General features: G+C 36.4%; 1 non-coding gene and 1 pseudogene across 1 annotated transcript; one reads left to right on the top strand and one right to left on the bottom strand.

The window, feature by feature from the left end:
* Positions 1-8,340: 8,340 nt before the first annotated feature.
* TRNAK-CUU (transfer RNA lysine (anticodon CUU)) lies at positions 8,341-8,413 on the bottom strand. Its single transcript has one exon. It is a non-coding gene; the product is annotated as a tRNA-Lys (tRNA).
* Positions 8,414-8,452: 39 nt separating this feature from the next.
* Positions 8,453-27,724, top strand: LOC105047438 (golgin-84-like; annotated as a pseudogene).
* The last annotated feature ends 113 nt before the right edge of the window (positions 27,725-27,837 follow it).

Consider the following 27,837-nt stretch of genomic DNA (forward strand, 5'->3'; position numbering starts at 1 on the left):
TCTAATGCTAGCTTATAGTTATGCTGAGCTTCTTCTTCCCAGTTTCTCTGTACTGGAGTATGGAATATTGACTGCTTGTACAATTACGGAAGCTATACATATAGGCTTTTGACAAAGTCCTTAAAAGTGTTTTTCTTTTTTTCCTGCCGTATTCAGTGGAAATTTCCTTAGTGGATTCTGTATACTCTGTGGAATGTACTACTGCTCCCATAGTTGTTCGTGTATGTCATTGAAGAACTTACTGAGATCAAGGTATGTATTGACTATTCATAGAAGGTACAAATCTTCTACTTCTTTTAATCATTTATGTAAAACTTGGTCTGAAAATTAAAGTATGTCATGGTTATTGTTGGGATATACCGATTGATCCCTGTACGCCAATTTATCCTCGGTCCGATCCGACCGACGCCCGACTCTACCCACCGGACCGACGGACGACTCCAACGATGACTCCGACAATGACTGCTGATAATGACTGCCGACAATATCCGACCGAAGGTATACCGGTCAAACCGACCAATACTGCTTCCAATCGGTCGAACAGTCGAATCCACGTCACCGACTCACTGTCGGGGGTGGCAGCCGACGTCTGACTTCCACAAGGCACCAGATCAGCCAACGGTGTCTCCGAGTCACCATCCAACGTCTCGACAGTCGAATACCGACATATGGTCGGCCAGCCCGTCCGAACGCCGTACAATGGCTATGGGCTGTTATCCTGACAAAGACATGCGGTACGACCGCCCTGGGCATTGTCCTGCCAAGGACATGGATTAATTTCAATGACTTGACAATCCACGATGATTTGACAGTCCCCGACGATTTGATAACTCTCCGGTTATCTGCATCATTAATGGCGGGACCATACTGCATTCTACCATAAAACGGGATAAGACAGTAGTTTTGGTAAGCTTTCTGAAGGGCCTTTTAGCTCTCAAGTTCTCTTAAGTTTTCTCAAGCTCTCCCTAGCTCTCTCCTACTGAGTTCCTGATTTTCTACTGTTGCCTAGTCTCCTCTCTGATTTGACCGTCGGAGGATCCCCACCAGAGATATTTCCGGTCAGTGAGGATTTTTCTTGCAGGTGCGTGACTCCGACGATCGGACGATGGAGGAATTGGCCGCAATAGTTATCTTAATTTTTTAGCCTCTTCATGGCATTATTTTTAAACAGCAGGCATGCTGATAATCAATAATGCTGGTTTAAATGAGACCATGTATTAGAAATTGCAGATATTTGATCCAATAAACACCATGCAGGAAGACTATCCAAGGTATTAATTATCACAGAAAGTCATCTTGGTTTAGTGTTTTTATGTATTGCTATGGGTTTGAAAATGTTTCAAGCTTCCAGCTACATGTTTAAAGCATTTTGTCACTTCGGCTTCGGTCAGCTGATGTCCACTTATTAGCTGGCTCATTATCTTATGTGGTAACCATTCTTTTGCAAAATATTCACGCAGCAACAGCAGAAGGAGGCAATGACTGAAGTATTCTGTATCGAACATGAAATTAAGGAGTAATTAAAGTGCACGATAAATAAATTAAAAAAAAGTGTGTGTACGAACCAGGATAAATTGTAGCTAAACAACTAGCAGCTGGTTAGAAGGATAAATAAAATACTTTTTCTCTCTAAAATTACTTCGATTTCAGAGGGAGCAAGAAAAGGCAATGTTATGCTCCATTCCATTTCCGCCACCTTCGACCAGGAGAGGCCAACCCCTCTCCCTTCTTTTGGCAAATCCACTCTTTTGCCTTGATTTCCGATTGGAAAACCACTTTTTGTGGCCAAGTGTCCAGCTAAAAAACTACCGGAGGGCTGTGGATGGGTTTTAGTTGCACCACCCCATGATGTTTAGTTTTTTGGATATGGATCCTTTGCAATACCATGATGTACCATATAGTATGATACATTATATATGTCATCTATCATACGATACGATGGACAGTTGCACGTAGTCATGCATAAGTGCACATGAGGTCGCACACACCGTCCATCATGTGATGGACGGCATGTGCACTGCAGAGGATTCGCACCCTGGTTTTTTCCATTCGCATCACTTGCATGTGGATGGATTGACCGTAGAGCTATCATTTTAGGAACCTTTTTTTGGACGCTGATGTCCTCCCTTTATGGATCAGTTGGGTTGGACCACCAGATAAAAGGGCTCAAACCAAATCATGCTCCACTTTGCATCTCCTTTTGAACCTTCGCTAACTAATTAGTAAATTGTTTAACCACACTATATTTATAGGTGCCAATTTTGCGAGAAATTATTCCATGGACCAGATCTACGTGGATCGGAGAAATATCGGAGCATATGCACAATGGACAACGTGCAATCAAAAATTGATGAAATACAAGGGATAATGTGGCATGTCATCCACCATGGGATCACAGTCCAGTAGACCTGGTCCAAATAATAATTAGGCTAGTTTTGCACTATAGATAATAGATATTGATGCGTATCTGGATGGACGATCCATCTCAAAAATGGATGGATGTTGTTCATCGCCATGGGCACAATCATCTATTTCTAAGATGGATGATATTTTGCCCATCTCAAAAGTGAATGGCTATTGTCCTTCTCTCATCTCACAATAATTAGCACACCACCCCAATGGATGACAGGCGCAGCCATCTATTTCTTCTAAGATGGGTGTCACGTTGCCCATCCAAATATACCAAGCTTTGTAGTGCAAAAGTAAAACACACACCATAAATGATTCCAACCGTTCCTTCACCTACCTCACGGACTTAACATTCTATTCACTCATCTCTCACCTATCATCATTTTTTATATAAAATATATACTCATTATATATCTAAAACAAAAAAATTAGTTTTGCAAAATTTTCCATAGATGCTAATATTAATGACTTCAATATTAATATGCTAAAGTATAATCAAAATTATATGCAAAATATGATTATGGAAACCCCCTACTTCAAAAATAGTTGGAAAAAAGTTAAAAGAAAAAAGTGCCAAATTGCGTGGGACAGATATTCACAGTGCTGTTATTAATGTTGAAAATTTTTGTTCAATCAAAATTTATTATTTAATATATAATATAAATTTAATTTTTTTAATTTTTTTTTATTTGTTATAATTTCTAGGTAGAAAAAAAATCATAACTCACGTATTTCACGGATTCTGCAGGTACTATATTCTATTCCACAAGATCACCCAAATTCTGAAAAAGCTTTTGCGACGCTTTTACGATCTTTCACGACGTCGTCCATGTCGCATCCGGTCACATGAACCATAAATGCCATATACCACCGGGAAGGCCATTTGGTTTGTTGTGACTAAAGATACATTGTAACAGCAAATGCACGTGAGTAGGGTTGCGGCAATTGCAGCTACGGAGTTATATTTTGATCGTTTGGATGCATGCACCTATGTTGCTTCATCTCACTGCAATTATTTAGAAAGTTGCGAGTAGAAATCTAAAAAATATACAAACAAAGTGATGGTATCACTATCAAGAACTACATTTCCTTTTTAACTTGTTATTTTGTTTACAAAATTTATCAATAAGACCCTTACTTTTGATTTTAGTTAAAGTAGTTCGTTTGTTCCGGTTTCTGAAATTCTATACAAAATTAAACATCTAAAATTAACAGCAGGAGATTCCCACGTCCATATGCCTTCCATCATCCGAGTTTGTTCCAGCCCAAAGCCCAAGCCATTTCGGGCATTCAGCAACTCACTTGCCGCGGCCCACAAAGAAGCGGCAGCCCAGGCACTCCACATAGAAACACAAGGTCTAAAGTTAGAGTAATTCTTTATACACCATATGCGATGTGAAAAAAATATATCATCCCATCTGATTGGATAATATAGCCATCACTTTCTAATATGAATTTAATATCTATATTTTTATTTTTTTATTCAAAATTTTAAATGACGAAAATACTTCTCTTTTGAAAAAATTATGAATCTTATGATCATATTATGACATCCTGCAGTTAAAGTATGACTTTCTGCATTTAGGAAGTCATAATTTGGCTACATAATTTCATAAAGGAGAGACATTTTTATGATTTAAAAATTTTATAATTTTTAAATGATGAAAATATTCTTCTCGCTTTATGACTTCTGAAAGAAAAATTATAACATCCTATTTGAAGTCATAATTTGACTGCAGATATTATAATTTTTTTTAGAAGAAGAGGGACATTTTCATTATTCAAAATTTCTAATCAAAAAGCAAAACTACATGTACTAAATGCGTGTTAGAAAGCAATAACTACGTGATCTAATCAAATAGTGTGATGCATTTTTTCTATACCACATGCAATGTACAAAGATTTCTCCCTAAAGTAATCTAAAATTTATGTTCCTTCATGTGAGGCTCTAATAATCTCGACCATCCTACTAGTATTAGTAGGCCCAGTCCACTCCATCCAATATGTAGTAAGAATGGCAATGGAGTCGGGGCAAGTCAGGTTGGCCATTATCCATACCCATTTTATACTTGTGTTGGAGCGGTGTGGTAGGGCAAAATAAATAGAGTTAGATAAGATGGATTAAATAGATTGGATAAGATAGAACAATAAATTTTTTTAATATATAAATTATATATATATATATATATATATATATATATATATATATATATATATATTTTTGTCAGTCTCGAGAAGAAGATTTATGAAAAATTATATATATTCGTGGTGAGTTTTATCATTACCCACACTCCCTTGAATATGCTGCAAGCCGAACCACCATTGAAATCGGGTTTGGTAAGGTTTCCAACATGATGAAGCAAATTGCTACTAACGTTTTGAAGGATAATTCTTGGGCCTAGGACTGCTTGGTGGCAAGTAGCAACTTCGGCCAAATGGGTTCATTAACTAGTTTGTAAGTCCTATTTAGGTAAATACTCTGTTGTCCCTTTTTTTTTTATGGAAGGTAAACACTTTATTGTCCACTATGACTTTGTTGGATTCTACAATTTTTTTCTTTTTTTTTTTTCTTGGTAAAGTTCTACATTTTTTTCTTCACCGTGCAAAAATTAGCGGTTTGTGCAAAAAGCTTGTTCAAGCCAAGAAATGGTAGATGAAGTACTTACAGGAAGAACTACGAAAGGCCTTGCCTCTATTCGGATGGATCGGGTGGAGCTCGTCGTAGGAGCAACGTCTTAGCTTCGAGCAAGCCAGGGCCTCTAGGCTGACCCCGGGTTGCTCTTGGCTAACCCGAACTATTGCCCAAGCCTAACCACAACGCAGAGTCATGCCCCCCCGGGTCACATATAAGCTCCTATCGGAGACGTAGTCCCATCTTATCATGGCGTAGACAAAAAAAAAAAACCAGGGAGTGCAAGGTGAAGCATTGCCACTCTATAGTTTCTTAACCACATGCATCGCACTTAATATATTCTAGTGTTGATTTAAAACAAATCTCACCAATTAATATGCATTTATTATATTAAACATATAAACGTACTAAAAAATTAGCAACATGTATATCCTAAACTTGATATTAATACATAATCTGACTTTGTTTAGTTGGTCAACTCTAATTAATATCTAATTCCTTTGTTAATATCTTCTTGTTTTATTGATTCAAAGAGAACCTTAAACCTGTATCCTCCTATGCTATCTGGATTTTGGTGCCTGTAGTCTTAACAATGTTTTAAATTAAGTGGTGGCTTGCATCCATGCAAGCTGTTACAGTAGGAAGAACACCGTTAACCTACAGACCCGTTAGTAGAGTGGCTATCCTTGAGAAGTGACCTCTCTAACAAGGGACGTTAATTAAACAAATTTCTCTTGTCACACTTGCTTAAATCCGTCATCCAAGTGGGCAACGTTCCAGCACAAATAACTCTTTGCTCAATAAATCCTCGTAAAGTTCCGTCAACTCAGCTCAAACTTTTTTTTATTTCTCGCTTATGAGTTTCAACCTGTTAATTAGAGAAAGGATTGTCTAGATCCACGATTCCATATCTTGCCCTTCCCTGCTAACTATCATTTCTCGGAAATGAACTTACCCTAAGGGCTCGTTCTTTTGTGGATAAATATCATAAAAAAATTGGTCAACTTTCTTATTGACCAACTTACCCATATTCTCATAGATTTCAATATGGGTAAATTATTTTCCATGGGTGGCATTTACCCATGAAATAGGAGGAAAATTTTATCCATCGAGGGGATGGCTAAATGATTTTCCCATCAACCGGTAAAGTGATCTCTTAATTTTATTCCTAAAATATCCTTTTTCTCGTTTCCGATGCCTCTATCATTAATGCCTAATAACTCAGACTATTTTTTCCAAAGCTTAGTTCATGTTCTTCTTCTCATTATCTCTTTGATCATTACCATCTTCATGCCTAATAACTTTCCAAAGCTTAGCTTAGTTTGGTATAAAAAAAATTAAGCTTAAATAAATCATCAAATTTGATCCAAGAAGCATAAAGGGTATTATGGAAAATATGGATAAAATTTAGCAACTTATCCGAGAAAGTAATAATGCAAAAGAACATGGGTAACAGATTTCAAAGCCATTTTCTCATGTATAAAAGATAATAGGTAAGTTATTTTCTTGTCTAAATGTTACTTGGGAAATACTTACCCAGAAAAATATAGTTTCATGGGTAAATCTTTTACCTACAAAAGAACAGGCCCTAAGTTTAAACTTTCTTGAGAAGAATCCGGTAAGATTACTGAAAAATCTGTAAACATAGCTAATTCTATTTAAGATCCCACAAGGCAAATAGCATTTTCTTGTGAAGTGGGAGACGTTTTACCTAGTGTACCATAGCCACAAAAGAGAACTTTATACAATGGCTCCTATACATGTTTGATCGTATATTTCAGAGGGCTCCAAATACTTCATTACTCTTTTCAATTCCTACAGAACTCTTAACTGTGATGCTGTTGACTCACATATAAATGATACTTTCTTCTACTTCATGGGTCACATCTTCATGCTGATTATTTGGTTGTTATAATCCAACAATACTAACAAGGATCTATTTCAATACTCTGTTACAGGTTTCTTCTTTTTGTGTGGTTAAAATACTATGTGTACGGTAGTACATGCTCAGGTCTTATTTTGCTGATTGAGCCTGCTTTTGTAGTTGCTAGCTCTACTTTTGTTTCACCATTGTATTTATCAGTTTTTATTGAATAAAGGTTTCACACCTTAACAAAGAAAAAAGAGAAGAAATTAGATCAGTATCAATACGATGAAATGGAAAAGATGTATGAATAATTAAAAAATAGTAAAGTATAATCTTTTCCTTCCCTTGCGTATGTTGGAAGACATATTAAAAAAAAGGGAACAATTTTCTTTTCTGGTTATATGGTCAAGATAAATCTAGAAAAAACACACACAAAAAGGAAGAATAATCCCAAAAAAATTAAAATATGCAAAAATAAAAAATTAAAATATAATTGTCCCAAAAAGCCGATGTTTATGCCAAAAAGAAGAACAAAAGTAATCAAATACTTTTTCCTTTTCATGGCCAAGACTTTTGAAGGAAGTATACATAGAAAGAATATAAAAACAAATCTCAAAAGGCATTAAAAAAAGAAAACAGAAATAATGCAAAACAAAATCAAAAAATAAAAAATATAGCCAAAATAACTAATGCCCACAAAAAAAGAAAAGAGAAAATAATCTAAAAATAAAAGATATAACCGAAATAAACATACATAGAAAAGAAAAAATAGGCTAAAAATATTAAAAAAAGAAAAAAAGAAAGAAAAATTATCAAGAAAACAACCCAAATATGAAAAATGTAGCGAAAATAAAATAGATATAGCTAATTAAATTAAAAATATAGCCAAATAAATAATGCCCACAAAAAAAAAGAAAAGAGAAAATAATCTGAAAAAAAAAGATATAGTCGAGATAAACATACATAGAAAAAAAAAGGCTAAAAAGATAAAAGAAAGAAAGAAAAAAATAGAAAAAAATTATTAGAAGAAAACAATCAAAAAATGAAAAATATAGTGGATCTAAAATAGATGTAGCTAATTGAATTAAAAAACACTTACAAAAGAAAAATAGGCTTAAAAAAAAAAGAAAGTAAGAAAGAGAGAAAAATTATCAGAAAAGAAAATAATTTAAAAATAAAAAATATAGCAGAAATAAAATAGATGTAGCTAATTAAATTAAAAATATAGTCAAATAATTAATGCTTACAAAAAAAAAGAAAAGAGAAATAATCTCACAATAAAAAATATAGCCGAAATAAACATACATAAGAAAAAAAATAGGCTAAAAAGACAAAAGAAAGAAAGAAAGTAAGAGAGGAAAATTATAAGATAAGAAAACAACCCAAAAATAAAAAATGTAGCGAATCTAAAATAGATATTAAAAAACACTCGCGCCCACCGTGGGGCTCGAACCCACGACCACAAGGTTAAGAGCCTTGCGCTCTACCGGCTGAGCTAGACGGGCTCTCGTGAACATCTGTTGTTTTTTAAGAATTAAATATAATTTCCTCCGACGGACGACCCATCCCAAGGAAGCTCGACGCGACAATCCCAGCAACCACCACCTCCCGGCTACCGGCGCCGCTCGCCTCCGATCTCCGTCCCACCGCTTACTGGTCTTTTTAAGTACCGCGAGGTTCCTTCTCTCCTTTATAGCCCTCCGGCTCCTCGTATCCGACTTCTTCCCCCGCCCTCCGCCGTGGCTTCTTGGCTCAAGGTTGCCGAAGGTACGCCGATCCCGTCCTTCCCCACTCCCTGTCCCATCTTTCATTCGATTCATTCCCTTCCATCACGACGGCCTTCGCGATCCCCTTCCGATCCGAAGTTTTATATCAGTTTCGTTTGCATGACAAATTGAATCCCTTTTTTTTAAGTTCTTCTTGAAACGATGGAAAAAGTATCCAGAAGCTCGATTCTTTGATCCGAGATAAAATACAGAATTTCGGTCCAGTTTGATGGAATTTAGGGTTTTTGTTTTGTCGAACGAATAGATCTTGTTAACAAACATCGTGAAGTTTTTAAGATTTAGTCATGTAGTTGTGGGCATGTGGAATGCTTGATGCTCTAAACATTTCTGCAGACAAATACTGGTTTGATGCCAATAGTTTTGATTGGTTCCAATGTCTGAGCCGAGAGTTTTAAGATTTAACCCATTAATCCATATATAGAATGCATGAGTTGTTTGTTTGTGTACAATAACTGATGAGATTTTTTTGAAAATTGCTTTAATTTTTTGCTGGGCCCTTGATCTAAGGGAAGTGATCGCTGAACTGAGGTTTACCTTCGTCCAAGATCTAAAATATTATTACAAGATTGAATTGTGTGTTGTGGCTTGGAAGACTGACCTATAATATTACAAGAATGGGACAGGTCGAACAGAAAAAATATCAGGGAGTGAATTTGAAATTAGTGGTGGCGATGGGTTAATTTGTAGCCAACATTTCCTGCCCGTAATTGTCATTCATGCATGATAACTCGCTGGATGAACCTAGTGGTGGCTTATATTCTGGCATAAGAGTATGACATGATAAACTCCATAAACATATAAAGTCAGAATGTTAGGATTTCTATGAAGTCAAATGGGGGACAATGTAAATGAAATAATATGAATGCTGGTTTTAACATCAATAATCAAAATGTAGAGAAGATCGAAAATATTCGGGACAAATCTACAGATACCACATAAGAAGAGTGTTTCTTTTCCTGGTGAAAAAAAGAAGAGTGCTTTAAGTCACGATGACTGCACCACATGGCATTGTGTCAATCCGCAGGATATGCCAGTAACTACATTGACTCATTTAGGAGAAATGTGATTGGAACTCAACTTGTTTCCTATTACATAAGTTACAAGACTCTTTTTCTACCCAGATTTTAGCAGATCACTGTGTCTTATCCAAGGATCCAAAATTATGACCAATATAGAAGATGCCTAATCCATGAGCAAGAACCTTACAACAGTAAAAACAAGAAATACTCTGATGACATAGGTTGGTCTTCTGTTTAAGAGTTGAACATGATGACAATGTGTCATGAAATTACACTATCCAACACTAGAAAATTAGATTGTTAAATAAAAAATCCACATTTGTGAAATCATCAATGCCTCCGGACTGGCTCGTAGGTTTGTTCTGTGTTTCAGTTTTGTTCTTGATGATATTGTTTTGCGAAGGTAGTTGGCACGTAGTCCACATTTGCAAGCTAACAGTGCACTGAAACTGGATGAAAAGAAAATGAAAACTGCAGTACCCAGAAATTCTTTTCATATCTAATGATGCAATGACCTGTTGTGATGCTACAACAAAGACGAGTATAGGGAAATTAGCTCTTAGCAAATATTTTTGATTGCAACTGGGCCAGAAGGTAGTTATTTCAGAGTTACAGGAAAAGAGACAAAGTACTTTGAATTTTGAAAAGCACACGGATTTATCAAAATATGTTAAAACTTCAGAAAATAATGTAAAAATTATAAGATTTCTGCTGGTAAATTCATATGATGTATCTATTACCATGACTACTTAGTCAATTAGTGTAGTAGAAACCCATAGACTACCATTTTCATGTATACAATAAATGTCATTGACCAAATTTTAACAAAATTAGAAAAATAGTTAGCTAACATGTAAAGAATTTGAAGGTTGAGGGCTACAGATATTGAGTGATACACCTATCTAGGTTGACTAATAAAATGTAATACTTACATGAATTTAGGGCTTACTTTCATACTTTCTACATTCACAAATATTTAATTGATTTGAAAGATCCTTAAGGCCATGCTATCAATATGTTTCTTCATTTCACAAATCAAATACGTAAGATGACTCAAAAGATCCTCTAGAAGGTTATGCTAAAATATATTTTGATGTCATTTTTTATCTTGTTAGTCTGCTTTAGATAGGATTTCCTTTTTCACATGCTGTGTACAATATATTTGGTTTACCATGTTCAAAGGCTTGCATCTTAACAAATTTGCAAATTACTCCTATTGTCACAAAGCATTAGGGCATAATGTGAATGTTGTGAATATTACTAAGATAGTTTAATTATTGGAAACAGACCTATTTGAGGTTGTTGACCTGAGAGCAAAACTTGTTGCCGGTGAGTTGTCAGATGAGCAGGCTGCCTCACAAGCCTCAGGTACAGATACTTGCCATCATTTATTGCAACTCCACCAAGCTAGTAATAACTTGCAGTGAAAACTCCCTTTCTGCTTATTTTGGTATATTGTGGAGTTCTAAATGCAACATTCATCACTTATATTTTATTTTTATTTTTCTTTTGCAATCAATTAGCCTCCAATGGTCAAGAAGTTCAAGCTAGGAAGGCAAAAACAAAGAACGTAATTAATTAGCCTACCACCGGTTTCTATCATGCACTTGAAACACTGTTCCTTTGCTTGAGGGAGGAGATGTTGTTGTTTGTCTCAATGATTGTTTATGCATTTTTGACAGGGTCAATTAAAACTCTCCAGCACTGAAACTTATGAAGACATCAGACCTGAGCAAGACCAGAAAAGCAAACAACTATCAGTCCAAAATGAGAAAACTGATAATGTCAGGAGTTCTCCATCTGAACATTCTCTTGATGTTAGTGTTAATGACACTGCAGAAACAAGCACAGAACCACCTTCTGATAACCACAAAGATACAGTAATATCAGATAGTGAAAATGTTAAAGGTAGAAATGGTATAAACAACGTGGTGGAGGTCCCATCCACAGACAATAAAAAAGAAACCATGACTTCCCTTACAAATGATGATGTCAACATTGCAAATTCAAAAGATGAACTTGAAAGGCCTTCCAGTCCTCCATCAATAGGCAAAGGGATTGGGATTGGGATTGCCAATGGAGTTCATCCTGCTAAGGCTGAACCAGAAGTCAATATGGTGGATGAAACTGCCTCCTTGACTGTCGACAGAAAGATACCTGAATCTGATGCAGTGGAAAGCCACAGCACCAGCAACACCCAAGAAAATGAGAAAGAGGTTTTTCCCGAGACTTCACCAAACTTGAACAAGCAAACGCAGCATAGACTGATGGCTCGCCAATGAAAGTTCAAGACCAGCTTGATGAGGTGAATTGTCTCATAGTGTAAAGGACATCATACTTAACATTAGATACTGGTTTATCCCTTCTCTTTCTCTGCATGTCACTCTAACCATAAGTTTTATCTGCCTATCTGTTTATTTGTCCACTTACCTTCATCCTTATGTGTTGATTCTTTAAGTTGGCTGGTAGGCCCATGGATTGCTTAAGAGTGCAGTGAAGACTGGTCAGTCACAAGAGGCCAGGTTAGCGAGGGTAAGATTTATCATATATGACCTTGCATTCATCATATTGTTTCACTCAAGATTTGCCATACCAGTGTGTATCGCCTTATATTGGATGCACCATTCCATATTGGCACCAAACTAAGACTCGGTACAGGAGGCGTATCGAGTCTCGGTATGTCGAACAGATCCTTTTAGCAGGCATGCCGACACTGTACCAGCATGGTAACGGAATGATGTCTGGTACCAAGACAATGAATCTTGGTTTTGTTATTTTAAACAGCTGAGTATTTGTAGATATTGATTAAAAAAACATATTGGCCTGGTGTGCATACATGTCATGCCAATAATATATTATTCATCATATACAAAAGTCCTCTGCATTCAATGACTCATTTGATGTCATGGCTAACAGATGAAAGACTTTGCTGTATGGTTTCTATGTCAAGCTAGATTGCAAAACATGCTGTAACAGTCTGAACTGTAGTCAGCATGACAGTACCACATGATAATTTGCTTGTAACAGAATCCAAGATGGCATGACACACGCTACGCCATGCCAGCACATGTGCCATGATGTGCTGAAAATGAAAAATGGGAAAAAGGATTAAATAACCAGCTTTAATTAAACAAATAAACAATAAATGATGCTCCTGTGCCAGGTGCTAGTACTGGCCCAGCACAGTTCATGCCGGCTGGAATGGACCAACACAAGCTAACACTTGAAACCTTGTTGAGGATCAGGCTGCATCCAATGCCTATTGAAAATGGAGTCCCGTATTTTACAAGGAAATGGTGTTTGCTATTGTTGACATATGAATTTTCTTATCTTAATAATGGGAACATGAATAGTCTCTGGTACTTTTCATGTTAAAGGTGACATCCTGTGGATATTTACGACCGTTGAGAACCAATAGATACATATTTATATTGGGTTCAACAAAATCTGAAAAAGAAAAAGGACAGCCTGTGATCTAGTAATCTGTTACTATGATAGGGAATATTCTCTTATTTGGCCTTAGAGACAAGTTTTACAATGCCTTCCTTTATTCCTCTTCATCTAGTATTTCTCCAGATCTAGTGAATTTTGGAGAGCTGCTGCATGGTAGCAGTAATTTATTGGAGTAAACCATCAAGTTAACTGGAATTCTCTTTTTTTCCCCACCTGATGGTAAATCTGGCTCAAAGTAACCATGATATCTCTACCAGACTAGGGTAAATTAGCGGGGTTGGTCTCCAGGTTTCTTTTCTTAATTATGAAAGAAGTAAAATGAATTGAAAATTAGCAGAATTGCTCTTTTGTGAACATCAGGTACTTGCTAAATTACATCCTTAATATATTGTTTATTTCTTCTCAACTACTGCTGGTCTTTTGTGTTTGTGGGACTAATGACTGCTATTTTAGTGGCCATCAGGTCTGTGCTGGACTTTCTTCCCATCTTCAAGAATACAAGACCGAGAATGCACAGCTGGAAGAACTTCTCATTGCAGAGGTTCATTTTGTATTGTATGTTTCTCTAATTCAACTTCTTCTTTTCTTTGCTAATGAGAGATGCTTTGTCATCCAATCATGATCTGCAAGTCTTAACAGAGAGAGCTGAGTAGTTCTTGCGAAGCTCACATAAAACAACTAGAGCAAGACTTATCTGCATCCAAGTTGGAAGTGGCGAGGGTTGAATCAAACATGGCTGATGCTTTATCTGCAAAAAACTCTGAAATTGAGGCTCTTACTGTTTCAGTTGGTGATCTGAAGAAGCAAAGTGCTGCTGCAGAAGAAAAGCTTGCATCCTTACAGGTCTCTGTTTTTATATTCATTCTGTAGTTTAGGGTATAGCTGATACTACAGTTGCTGATGCAATGACTTTTCATAAATAGGATTATTAGTGTTGCCATTGAGTCAATCCCACCATCAAATGAAGCTGCTACCTAAAGTATAATTGATGTAGCCACAACTCAGCAGATTAATAGATCAAATAGAAACTCAAGATTGGATGAGTAAATTACATGGAACAGGTATTAGGTGAGATCAAGTGAAAAATTGTACAAGCTGGACCACTTCATAGCCACACATTACAGATTCACTTTCTTTCACTGGGAGATGTTAAATTGGCATATTTCCATCATATCATGGAGAGGCCATCTTTGGTTGCTTAAATTTTGTTGAAGTCTGCTACTGCCTTTAATTCTGGTGCCCAAATTTTGTACTAAAAGTAGTATACTTATGTTTATTTTTATAGTAATTATTATTTTGATTGGGTTTTGTTTTATTTTTGGTAGGACCTGGAGAATTTATGCTTAGATTGGTTAAGTCCTTGTATCATTGACTTGGTTCTTATGAAGTTTCACGTGTATTATGTATGAGGTTCCATAGGAATCTAATAAATGTTGTGTCTCACCCTACCTCCCCATTGTTCTGTACAGTTTACTTTTTGAGCAATAAATAATAGATTATAATTTCTTTGTTCCTGATGATATGACCCCACGATTCGTAAGTGCAAAATCCTAGGCACAGGTCTTATGTACTTTGGTGGTGCAGCTTGACACTTTTATGTTTTATCCTTTTTCTTGTTTCTCTTGATATTTTCCTTAGATCTCCCATTCTTCTATTTTAACCTTTGAAAAGATTGAACTGCTCGTGCATATTTTCCCTGGGGACATAATTTAAAACCCATTGCTTCTTCCCTTTCTTCCATTGGTTACTTCCTTCTAGTCAAACAAGCTTATTGACAAATATGCAAGCAAACTTGTGATCTCAGTTAATGACCATAAACCCTTTGAAAACATAAAGAAACATGTTCTACAGTTCTTAGTTAGAGCCCAGATCTTATATCATCCGGAAGATTCCAACCTCTGCAAGTCAGGTAGTGTACTTCTAGGTTCAAAAGGAAAATTCAGCAGTGATGTCAGTAGCACTTTATTGGCAAAAAAACAACCTTTTGCTATATCTTACACTCTACAACAGGATTACTCTGAACCCAAAATATTTTACCTTCACTATATATTGAACCTCTTTATTAATTTGCTAATTTAGTTCTACTACTGATTCATGTTTTCTTCTGCCAAGAGATGAGGTTTTGCCAACTGGAGTTGCAAGAATGAAGATTATGATCTTAAATCTGCTGGCTAAATTCCATATTCATACCAACTGTGTGTTATTTGTCTCTGATAGATAATAGCATGATATCTAGGTTCAAAAGGAAAATTGAGCAGTGAAGATCAAGGCACTTTATTGGCAACAAATACAACCGTTTGCATTGTGTTACATTCTGCGACAAGTGACATTATTCTGAACCTATAATGTTTTACCTTCATCATATATTTGAATCTATAACTTTGCTAATTTAGTTTTACTATTGGTTCATGTTTCTTCTTCTGCTATGATTGAGGCTTTTGAGGATTAGGATTGCCATCTTAAATCTGCTCATTAATCCCATAAAAGCACTAACTGTATGTCATTTGTCTGTGATTGATTAACAGCATGATATTATTTAGCCTTCATCATTTCTGAAAATTCATTGAGTGCTTTCAGTATAAATGGTTAACACAGTGGATAAAAAGTGAAATCATGTCCAGGGACAAGCATATTTGAGATAATTCAAAAATTCAGGTTCTTTTGCCAATATAATTCCTGCATATTCTATATGCTTTTGTGACATTCTCAAACTAATGCTGTATCAGGTGACTGATGTTTCATTATGGTGGATTAAGTTTTTCAACAAACAAGCAATAAAAAGGAGATTGGATCGTGTCACCATTTCTTAATTTCGGAAGTTGACTCAATCATTTGTACAATGGATATCTTTTAACATGTCAGACTGGATTCAAGTCTCACATCAATCTTCTCTTTGAAGCAGGCTGACATGGAGACTATTATAAGAAGTCATGAACTAACTGAAACCCGGTTGATCCAGGTATATCTTTTAGACTCTGAACATTTATTGGTCTCAAATTTGAACGGATATCAAGGTAAAATGATTTTTCCAGATATTTGTTTTAGTTATTTTAATGTTATTATCTTCTCACTCATCAGGCTTTACGAGAAGAACTTGCTTCTGCAGAGCGCAGAGCTGAAGAAGAGTGTGCAGCACATGGTGCCACCAAAATGATGTTTCTTTAAAACTGCTCTGATCTCCTTTCATGGTCTTCAATTGTTGCATTTGCTTATACTATTTTTGATATTAACAGGCAGCAGTAGAAAGAGAGGTAGAATTAGATCACCGAGCTGTTGAAGCATCTAATGCTCTTGCTAGAATCCAGGTAATTGTTAAGAGGCAAAAACTCATTCAGCACAAGCATGTTTATATGCTAACATCAACAAGGCCCAATATTCTTTTTTACAATAGATGCTCACTCTTTCTTGTTTATTTATACAATATACTATAAACAACCATTTAACTTCTCATGCACAATATCTGAAATTTTAGTGTGTATGTTTTGTATTTCATTTATATGCTATAAGCTAGCAGCTGATCATGATATGTATTAACATTAGAAGTGAGTCATGCATCATGTTGAAACATGCAAGCCTAAGGTCCTGTTTGGAATTGATGTTGGCATAGAGCTTTTGAAGTTTTTGGAAGTAGAGCTTTTGAGAAGTAGAACTTTTGGAAGTAGAGTTTTTACAAAAAGTTATTTGCTATTTGGTAACCATATTGATAAAGTGCTTTGGGGAAAGCAAAACAGCTTCCCAATATTAGCCAGAAAGCACTTTTGGGAAAAGCTTCAAAATACAGTTTTCCCCAAGTAATTTTTTCAGCTTTCTGACAAAGCCAAAATAGCTTTCTGATATTTTTACCAAATACTACTATATCACCCCAAAGTGCTTTCTGAGAACCAGAAAGTACTTTCTGGCACTCTAAAAGCTTAGCCAAACAGGCCTAAGTGAACCATGCATGATGCTGTTACCTTGCATTTAAAGGTTAGTATAGACATTCTGACATTGTATTACACATTCATAGAGAAGTACATGAAGCTATACTATAAAGTGGGTGGCTGTTTACTAAATCATTGGCAAAGTTAGTATACCATAAGTGAACCATGCATGATGCTGATACTGTACATTTTTAAAAGTTAGTATAGACATTCTGACATTGTACTATACATTCATAAAGATGTCCATGAAGCTATACTATAACGGGGATTGGCTATTTAGTAAATCATCGGCAAAGTTGTGCCATGTCCCCTGTTTATTTTGCTACCTTCCATTTCATTATTTATGTAATCTTTTGAATGGAAATATGTTTTCTGATGGAAAATCCTGTTTGGACATCTTCATTTGAGTAACATGTGCCGTAAGAGAGAATACAAGTAGAAGTAGGTTATTTTAATTGCAAGCTTATGAATGTTTCATAAATTGGCAATTCCTTTTTTGCAATTAGTATGTCACTGATGCATACTCGGTGAACAGTTGACGGAATACCTGGCAATGCAGGCTTGTTACAAAAATACTTTGTAGTATCATATTTACAATATCTTAGGTGATGCATTGAGTGCACATGTTCTTTAGATGCACTTGAAGCATAGACAAAGTGCCTTCACAACCTTTTCTTTTTGGGTACTTAAATAACTTAGATGTTGAAGAGCATGATTAGTCATGCAAACTCCTATTAAGATGGCCAACCACCATATTTTGCATTGAAAATTTGGGACTAAATCTTGCTTGAAGGGTTAGAACCAAGGTTCGTGGACTCGGTACCAGAACTCGTGCTGGTCTACCGGCGGTACAGATTGGTATGGATTTTTTTGTGTCAACTGGACCGGTGCGAATCACACAAGGAAAGGAAGCGAATCGAGAGGAGGAAAAGAGAGAAATAGAGAGAGGAGGGGGGAAGAAAGAAAAGGAGGAAGGGGAAGCCATCAAAGAGGCTGCTGGACGGCCTCGGTTGGCCGTCATGGCAGTCGAACAGCGTAGTCCCACCGTGGCCACGGTGAAAAAGGGACGATGCCCTGTTTCACGAGATTTTTTTTTTAAATCCAAAAAAACGTGAAGCCAGCAATTGGTTTGTCGGCTTCACTATTTTTGAATTTTTTAAAAAAAAGTCAAAAACAATAAAGCCGGCAAACCGAGTACTGGCTTCACTATTCATCGTCCTTTTTAAAAAAAGACGATGAAGGAACAGGGACGGTAGCCCCTATTCCGCGGCCGCAGCTCCGCCCAGTGGTTTTCGCTACTTGATGGCCCCTCTGCCGACTGTGCTTCTCTCCGGTACATCGCTCCCCCTCTCTCTCTTTCTCGCTCATTTAAAAGTCCTATCGGGCGATGGTCAAGCCATGGAGGCTTCTACGGCCTCCGCACAATGGGCCTTCGACGGTGTCTACTCTCTCTCCCTCTCCTCCTCTCTCTCTCTCGCTTTCTCTCTTTCTCCCTCAGCGCCGACGTGTGCCGTTTTCCAAGCTAGAACCATCTTAGATCTCCGCCAGTCCAGTTCGGCACGCCCCAAACTGTCGGTTCGAGACGGTTCTGAAAACCTTGATTAGAACTCTACTTCCTTTCATTCTCTGTGATGGAAGTGCACAAACCTGAAGATGATTTGACTTATAAAATTTTCATGGTCCACAATGAATTGGGTGGATTATTAAATCCGACACTGTAGACCTGTTCACTGGTGGTTTACTGTTCACCTATCAACTCACACATACTGCTAGGTCCGGTTAATCAGAGTTCTCTGCTGTAAACAGCAGCAGAGGGGAATAATAGTGGGAAAATGTCATTAATTAATCAGAACTTGTTTTGGATCTGAAATTATATTAAAGCAGAACAGCAGCTGTTGAAGAAGAAAATAAGGGAACATTAGGATTGACAGGAATAGGAAGAGAAAGAAGTAAAGAAGTGATAGAAGAGCAACATTAGGGAGAAGGAGGAGGAAGGCCCCCTTTTTATTATTTCATTCATTGAATTACATTACCCTTCTGGTTTTAGCTGGTCTTTCCCTCCTATTTAAAGTGAACAGCCACGACTCCCTGTCAACTTGAGTCCCACTAGGACTCTCACATGAGGGAACAAATTAAACTATGATCATGTATAATCCTAAAAAAAGAAGGAATTTTACCAATTATGTATTGCTCTACCTATTTCAGAGACCCAACATATCTTAACCATATCCTAGTTGATTTAGGACTTAAGGCCTGAAGGGCATCAACTCGAGGTCCAAGGAAGGGACCAGTCAAGCCCTCTTGGGCCGGCTTTGACTGTGATTAGCGAAAGTCAACCCTAGGCATTGACTGGGCTAATCTTTTGCTGCCTTGGATCACCAGTTGTGCTCCGAATTCTATCAATATGATCCTTCTTCCTTGAAGTTGTTGTGCAAGAATGCACAATAGACCCTATAGTTCAAGAATCTGTGCTGTTAATGGTGTTCCACTCATCTTAGAAAACATATGAACGAAAATCAGTGGGTCTGGTTTCAAACTTGCCATTTAAATATCCATTTTGGCACCACTTGGTGCATAGGTAAGAAAAACATTAAAACATTTGATTTCTGGTTTCAAGGCTCCAAGGTAGACAAATCACCAAAAAATTGAATATTCAGTGTAGGCATTTAAGATGCTGTAAATCATTACGAAGCTTATTTAAGATGGCCCACAATGTAACATGCATGATATACTTTTTTTCTAAAAAGTCATGATCTAATAAATCGTGCCGTAGCATGTCTCGCATTGGGTTACACACACTTCATTTATGTACATACAGAGATCCTTGTGCACATGTATTAAGGGAGATATGTGCTGCATGGACCCTTGACTACTTTAAGTGGTGATATAAATGTGGCTATCTGTGCATGAAGTCCATGTGGGCCATTGTCACAGGGCATGGCGCCAACCAAAGTCCAGCTACATCATTGTGTAGCCTTACATGTATATAGGCATAGACTATTCTTTTTTTTTTTTTTTTTGACAGATGCAGAACTTCTTATTGAGTTGTTTCTCCAGCTTTTATTGGATTTCAACTATAGAAGCTTTTGGAGCATATGGCTTTCTGGCAATGAATTTTAGAACCTGACACTTCTACATTTAATCAGTTATATAACACAGAAATTTCCAGGTGCCATTTAACCTGTATTTTCCTCACATAATGGAAGCATATGCATTACATATCCATGCTTGCTCTTCATATTTCAAAATTGATCACTTGGCTGCTTCTTTCTTACCATACTTGAATTTCCTCCTTTTGATTAGCATGGATCTATAGACAATTTAGATTCTAAAACCTTGTTATGCACTGGATTAACATTGTAGTGGTTATAGAAACACATAACTTTGGTTTCATTAATCTCCATGTGGTATAGCTTGACTGAATTTTGACAAGTTAATTCATGTTCAGAGACAAGCAGATGAAAGCACAACAAGGGCAACAGAACTGGAGAACAAAGTGGCTTTGCTTGAGGTAATGCATGTTTCTGTCTTTTAATGTGGTTGCTGCAAGTCAGAAGCAGGTAAATTTGCAGCATATTTAAATAATCTCTATATCATTTATTAGGTTGAATGTGCATCTCTTACTCAAGAGCTACAAGACGTGGAAGCTCGTAATCGTCGTAGCCAGTAGAAGCCTTCTGAAGAAACAGTCTAAACCTTCAGGTAATAAATGCAACCCTGTAAAGGTTTTTTACATCAGAATTGAAAAATGGACTTAGAATTGCCAACATTGGTATCAAATAAAGAGCTAATTATACTGTAACAAAAAAAAAAAAGAGCCAATCATACAACTAATCATATAGGGAAAGAATTAGGGAAGCTTCTATTCTAAAGAATGGCTAAATTTGGTTAGCCTGTTGTTCTTAGAACTAGGCATACAAGTGGCCACGAACTTAATCATACTTAATATGGCAATTATGAGCATTAATTTGTTGCAAAGATTTTGTGCTTATTCAAGAAAATATCTTGTCCACAATTATGCTGTTAACAAGTTTGGAATTAATTTTTGTTAGCAATTGTCTTCCTGAAATATTTTTGGCCTTTTCCCCTTCCTTTCTTTGATGTGAAGAATGATGCATCTAACTAGTGTAAATTATTTAAAGGCATATTTAAATATACTTCTTACTTTCTGGTTTTCTCACAGCTAACTACTAAATTGGTTCCTTGTTTTGCTAATAAAGAAAATGCAGGGTTTGATTTGATAGTACTAATACTGGTAACAGACTATAGTTGTATGCTATAGAGATCTGTGAGTACTTTTATATGTTAGCATGAGATCAAAAGCATAAAATTATGCTGGGAGGGAAAACTGCGGCAGTCATATTTGTCTTTACAAAACATATCTAATTTACCCTTGCTTTTTGAAAATTAAGATACAGGCATGGCTGGAAGAAGTGGAGCGTGCACGTCAAGGACAAAGAGAGGCAGATAACAAACTTTCTTCTTTGGAGGTAGTTATTTTCTAATCCTTTATTATAAATGAGATTCTATATTTTTTCCTCATTCAGAATTCAGAAAGCACGGACTCAAATTATTTTTTGTTTCATTGTTTAGGTGATACAAATGGGCAATTAGGAAGTTTAGACACTAAGCTGTTGTAACTCTTACTAATTAAGACAATTTAATGTGAAAGTCATACAATTCTCCTTTTTTCTTTTTTTTGGATCTTCAACTTAGTTCTTAATCCTAGCCATTTTAATATTATTGTTAATGGACAATTATCATCATTTAACATAATCACCTGGCAGGCTGAGATACAAAAAATGAGAGTAGAGATGGCTGCAATGAGAAGGGATGCGGAGCATTATTCACGGCAGGTAATTTGTTCTTGTTGTGAGTTGTTGTCAGTTGTCACTTTGATGAATATGATGAAATACTTAATACTAATGTTTTGCCTAATGTCCATATTGCAATGGTGAATGAAGTGATATTTTGTCTTCCTGTACATGCCACTAGAAAACTGGAGTGCTTTAATTTTGGATGGTTATTCAAACGTTCTAAGTCTCAAAGAACCCACCAGCGTCCCCAAATTGTTGTACAACATGGTAAATCAGTAATATAGCAAGAATATCACTCAATCTCATTTTAGCTTCTGAAATTTCGTCAAAGGAAAACTACAGTTATGCAAGTTAAGCTAGAACTTTCAATGACTGGTAATGTACTGAAGCTCATACAGTTTCAGATAGAATATTGATATTACAGAAAGACCAGCAGGATGTTCAATAGAGTTTATAGAAAAAGGACAGGCCAAGGTATCGATTTTTAGATGAGGTTATTTTATTACTATAATTTCAAGTGGGTACATGTAAAGAGCCAGGGTAAGTTGTTAGAGATGTAGTAACTATAGAATCATAGGGAATCATTTGAGGAACCTGGTCACAAGCTACTTTTGTTAATTTTGTCCACTTAGTGAAGTAGCAAATTTTCAAATGAACTAAAAATGTATGGTTGTATGTTTGAAACATGATGGATCGAATAACACCAATTATCATGGTTTTAACCACAATTTTAAGTCTTGGTATGGGATTCCATACTGGTGCCTTACCAGGATGGTTGGGTATGGTGCACCCCCATAGCGGCGCATGGCGTGGAACTACAGTGCTAGTCAGCACAATGTTTGCAACATGTGTCAGTTTGGGAGCATACCATGCCCCCATATACCAAACCGGTACTATATTGACTCGATATATTGCACATTATACTACCACCCCATACAGCTCGCTGCTTAAAACCTTGGTTTCAACATGCATGGTATCTAGTTAAAAGTTAGAAAGTTACTGAAATAGATAAGGACTATGAAGGAGTAAACTTTCTTGCTTAGTTAAGCAATATAAATACTTAGAGAGGTAGTAAAATGTACAGATGTTTTAGTCCTGCTTGGATAGTAGCGTATATAGAGTCCCCTAAAAGAAGCTTCATTGATGTTGGGAAAAAGACATTTGATATATCTGTGTTAATTCAAAATAAAGAAATGTATAGTGAAATAGTGAACTAGGGAAGCTGTCAAATGCCATTCTTGCATGTTCAAGTATTCCCAAGCAGTTGATGTAAACAGATGGGAATGGCTCCTTGCTGGTCATAACGTGTTAATGAACTAATTATTGCTGCAGTGAGATCCTTTCCATGAGCTTATATTTGGATGTTGTAAAGGGATGAAATGGAAAAAAATTGTATAATACTTTAATTAATGCTTTGGGAGACGTTTTTAAATCATTTTGGACGCTAAAGTAATATGCAGATTGGAAAATTCATTTTACATATTTTGAATATATAGAAAATAGTGTAGCATGACATCTACAGCCAAAAGATACCATGCATTTATTTTGTTGTCTTGAATATAATATAGAAGAAAATTAAAGGAATGCCTAAGACTAAGACACATGGAAGTTGAAATGTGCTTGTAGGAAACAGATGAGAATTAACTGATCATGAGCAAAGGATGCAAGTTAAAAGACAAAGTTGGAACATAAGCAGCTAATAGGGTGCATGCAAATGACTTATTTTTCAAAGATAAGAGCATCAGGATGGTTTCCTGGAGAACTACATATGGCATTACTAGAAATAAGCACAAAATGTATGGTCATGTACAACAAATACTAAAGGAAGATTGTGGCAAGGTGAGAAATCACATTAGTGTGGAAGAACTGGAAGGGAAGATGGGTTGCTATGGGTGATATACAGCTTTAAAATTCTCTGGAAAATTTGTTTTTTGGTTCAGACTTTTTGCATGTTATAAACTATGACTGATAGCATGGCAATCAGTTTGAACAGTCCATCATGTGTCTTGGACTGGTAGGATTACACCCCCCTGCCTCCACCACTCGCTCCACCAAAACACCCCCCCCCCCCCGGCCACAAAAAAAAAAAGAAAAAAGACAATGTGTTAACTGGTCTTGGTGGAATGTGACAGAACTTTACTTTTATAATGCGTTTGTTTCACAGGAACATATGGAACTAGAGAAAGTGAGAAACGTTACCATGAGCTAACAGACTTATTGGTATGTCCCAGATTTTATTATATTACAAAAAGAAGGTTGTGTTTGACTTTTTGGTTTCATTTAACTTCTCATACATTTGATGCATTTCACATCAGTACCATAAGCAAACACAACTAGAAGCAATGGCCAGTGAAAAGGCTGCAATGGAGTTTCAACTGGAGAAAGAGTTAAAGCATTTTCAAGAAGTACAGGTTTGTATTTAGCTACTAAATCTTTGCTTCCAAAAGTTGACTTGCTGCATATTTTTCTATTATTGTGAGAACTCATTTAGGTTTGTAATATGATAATCTGAGTATCTAACAGTTCGAAACAGAAAGAAGTGGAGCTACCCACTGATCATCATCGACATGGGAAGAAGATACCAATATAAAAGCACTTGAGTATGCTGACTCCTTTTTGTCATATTCAGTATTGCCTTGTCATTCCTGTAATAGAAATCAAACATATTTTTTTGTTATGCAAAAGTAGTTGTTATTCGCTATTACTGTGTTGATTAGAAGGTTGCTTGAAAGCAATATAAGTGTTTTGTTTTGCATGCCACTGTGACCTGATTTAATATAGTTCCTTGAGAAAGATGAATTATGATTTCTGCTATTAAACATGATGTCCTTGGAATGATATCCCTTTGTTTTAACCAATAGATGGTCAAAAACTAGACTCTTCTCATACTCCACTTGTCATCTAGCTTTAAAATAATATCTTTGATATAACAAGCAAAAATAGATTATTTAGAAATGTCAAAAAAATCAATAATCATAGAGATAAGCTAACAGGACATATTGAACATTTATTGGGTCCAATGCTTTAATAATATCTGTTCTTCTAAACTAGGAACCATACTGTATCTATGTAATCTTCAATCATTTCTTTATGTAGATATTATGGAGTCATGTCCAAATGCAGACATTTTCTAGTCATGTCTAAGGGCACTTGTGCCTATCATTTTTGAGGAAGCGCTTTTAAAGTGATCCTGGTTAGAATCTTTGGCCCTTTTGACAAAGTGAAGAGCCATAAGGAAAAACTTTCAGCTATCAGGCAGCATGATTCTGTTGAATAGCCAGGTGAAATTTGCTGAATGGTGGAACAAGAAAAGCATTGTCTGTTTTAAAGTATCTGCTGAGTCAGCAAACGTTGTGTAGCAGACCACCTACATAATGCCACAAAAAGAAACAAATTCAAAGCTGGAGGATGGTACCAGCAAATGCTCTATAGCTTTTTGATGATCTGATCAATATATATTCATTAGAGTGTAATGTCTAGACTTTCCATCTATGTAATAAGACAAAATAGGGAAAGCTGTGCAAAAACTAGTCACTACTTGACTCACAAAAGTAATAGGAGCTTTATCAAAACCATCTCTAAGTTTTTATCATGATATTTGTAAAGCATGATTCTGGAAAACTACATGTGCAAGATGGGAAGGAAGCACAAGAAATTATGGATTCAAAACCAGGTGCTGCTAGGCTTATCAGGAAAGTATGTCAGACTCACATGGTTCTTCAAGAAGTGTTTGAAAGGTGGCAGTTGTCTGCACTACCCAATTGGTGGAGACTTCATTGATCTAAATTGGTCAAGTGCCGATTTTTCTACTTCCAGTGTGTTTTCTAGAGAGTAGTGACTGCATGGCAGTTTGGGAAATCCAAAGCATTTGAATTTTGATCTGTCACTCCAGTAAATCTGAGATACCATTGACAGTTTTAAATTGTCAGCTTCATCTGATCAGTTGATTCTAGAACATGGCCCATCTACATGATATCTTATGTGTTTTATTGATTGTGTTCTATGGTCACACAAGTGTATGTATTTGTGCATGTAATTCACATAGTAGAGGTGACCTTAAACGGCAAAAGGGGAAAACATGTAGCAGAAAACAATTCAGAACTGAAAAGGTGTGTATTATTTAGTGCAAGATTTGCACTAGGAACTGGTTCTTATATTTGAGTTGTTTGAGTTGTTATGATCAGTCATTAGGCACAAAATAAAGCTGAATATGAGTGCTTGCAACCTATAGATATTATCAAGCTGAATATGAGTGCTTGCAACCTATAGATATTATCTGAAGCCAGCAATTGACATCTAGTTCAATTTATCTGATTGAAGTCAGAAACTTCTCCTTTTCATATCGAGAGTGCAATGTCTCTGCTGGTGGTGCTTACTCTCCTTAAATCAGCTTCAATTTGATTTTGCCTCCACCGTATAGCAATTTAACTACTACTACTACTATTACTAATTTACTATTATTATTATTATTTTACATTTTGAATCATTTGTTATCTTTTGTTTTCCATGGCGGAAGCTCGAGCAAATTATTACTTAACTAATAGGTGCAATGCAGGCCTCTTCCTTTGCGCCACCAGCATATGGTTGGAGCCACAATACAGGTCTCTCTCTCTCTCTCGCTCTCTCGCTCTCCCTCCCTCTCTCGCATGCATGCATGGATGCCTCTATTTGCTCTCTCTGTCTTTTTTTCCTTCTTTTTTTTTTTTGGCTAAAATGGGTTCTTCACACCAGTCTAGAATGAGTACATCCAAAAAAAATTTAGAGAACAGAATATCCCTCAATGGGCTGCCTCTTCTAACACCAGTTTGCAGTTGCAAAAGGCTGCAAAGCTTTTTGATTCAGGAGCTGTCCGTGCAACTAGATTTCTGTGGCAGCATCCAATTGCTCGAGTTATCCTACTCTTCTATCTGGTTAGAGATGACTTGTCTGCTTCCTTTGGTATATAAATATAACATCATTCATTTTGGGAGGGCCTTTGTCAAGCAAGGTAAATCTTTGCTTGTATGCAGTTATTTGTCCACCTCTTTTTGATGTATGTGTTGCATCGCCTTCAGGTATGCTTTCTTTTGCCATAAGGCAAGCTATTGTTCACTTTAGTGAATTTGCTACTGAAGGAAATTGCTGTGCTATTATGCATGGCAATCTGTACATTCTATTTTAACTGTATTCATTCTTGGCCATGGGTGTGCCCTTTGTTCTTTGTTTTGCTAGAAAGATAAGAACTAGTAAACGGGAAACTAGGAGACAGAACTGAAATCCACTTAATAATTGAGAACCGGTGTATAACTGTGATAGTTGCCTGGCCCGTGAATTCTCACTCATCTCGAATGAATTGCATGTTTCCTATAAACATATTTTTTTCGCTCCTGTGACTTGCTAATGATGAAATTACATAGTTGCCAAGACTAAACCATCTGCACCATTACTTATTTCTTAAACATTGCAAGAGTTTGTGATAACCTAAATTTGTTTCTGATATTTAGGAGCAAGCAGACAACTTTGCCTCCAGAGAAGTTGCTTTATCTATGGGACTTGGCAATTCAAGTTTGCCATAAGTTGGCTGGCTAATGTGCGTCTTGAGGTCATGCCATTCCATGGTTCTCTAGGATCAGCAAAGTCACGGTGTCTTCTCTTTTCTCATGAGGATTCCCTCTTTTCTCCACAATTTAAATGCTGTCGTTTTTGTGGCTAGCCTCTGTCCATTCTTTTATCTCTTATATAATGTTCAGCAACGTAGTGCAAATTGATGATTATTATTTGGATTCAATACATATATGCAAAGAGGCCGGAAATCTACAGGAATAATATTTTTAAGGGAAACCCAAGAATATCATGTGAGCTTTAAGCTGCAGTTATGCTTTCAGCCGTTCATTCATGCCCAAAACCAACTGAACGTATGCTAAATTGCTGAGTTTGGTGACGGGTAACGTCAA

The sequence above is a fragment of the Elaeis guineensis genome, chromosome 6, assembly GCF_000442705.2.
Source record: "Elaeis guineensis isolate ETL-2024a chromosome 6, EG11, whole genome shotgun sequence".
Classification (NCBI taxonomy): Eukaryota; Viridiplantae; Streptophyta; class Magnoliopsida; order Arecales; family Arecaceae; genus Elaeis; species Elaeis guineensis.